General features: G+C 40.5%; 1 pseudogene; it reads left to right on the forward strand.

The window, feature by feature from the left end:
- The first annotated feature begins 570 nt into the window (after positions 1 to 570).
- Positions 571 to 697, forward strand: LOC141572024 (U4 spliceosomal RNA; annotated as a pseudogene).
- Positions 698 to 907: the final 210 nt, after the last annotated feature.

The raw sequence follows: 907 nt of genomic DNA on the forward strand, positions 1-907 counted from the left end.
AGGCTGATGATGGCAAAAAGAATGTATGTTTTTGTTTGTGGGACAGCAGAAGGTTATAGTGGTAAGTGTTATAGTGGAATTGTGGTAAGCAGTTTTGGGAAATTTTGTTTATTAACTGATATGACCAGATTATAGGCTTTGAGTGCCAGACTGAGACAAATGAAATTGATATGGAAAGTTGACTTGATGTGATAGGATATGGGATACCATTGGTGGTCCTTGAATAGGAGAATGACTTGTTGAAAGCAGTATTCTGGGAAGGATAGCGTGGCAGTAGTAATTAGGATCAACAGTACTTCAGGTCAGAAGGAAGTGTTTCTTTTTCTTGTTAATTGATACAGTAAATAGTTCCCCTTGTAGTCCAATAAAGATGTCATAGACTAGAATAGAGCAAACTCACTCTTTTCTTCCTCCCTCCCTCCCTTCCTTCTTTCTCCTCTCTCTCTTTCTTTTATGAAAAGGCTACTAGCATGATTTCTATGAGAAAGATTGATATTTTTGTCCTGTTCCCATCTAAGGGTAGCCACAAGAAGCAGGGTCTACATAATGCCCTTTTAGAATACACAGCACAGCTTTATGCAGTGGAAGTACGTAGCCAATGAGGTTTATTCGAGGTGCAATTATTGCTAATAGGAATACACATCAGACATCCCCCAGTCCTATATCCCCTAGGGGGAAATCTCTGGCTGCTAGCTGCCCATCACTCACAAAACTCTGCAATGCCCAGGGTTTCTTTGTGAATCTAGAAACAAATAAAAATTGGGATTATAAAAACAATTAGATTTGCTTATGAGCTTATCAGGGGAGAATTTCTAGGGAGACATATAAGGCATTTCTAACACAAAGCTTGGAACAACGGCTAGGTCAAGGAGTGGGTGAGCTGGGCGTCTCTCTCCAAGCAGGCCTC

The sequence above is a fragment of the Rhinolophus sinicus genome, chromosome 2 (assembly GCF_057876585.1).
Source record: "Rhinolophus sinicus isolate RSI-liver-muscle chromosome 2, RSI-T2T, whole genome shotgun sequence".
NCBI classification, from domain to species: Eukaryota; Metazoa; Chordata; class Mammalia; order Chiroptera; family Rhinolophidae; genus Rhinolophus; species Rhinolophus sinicus.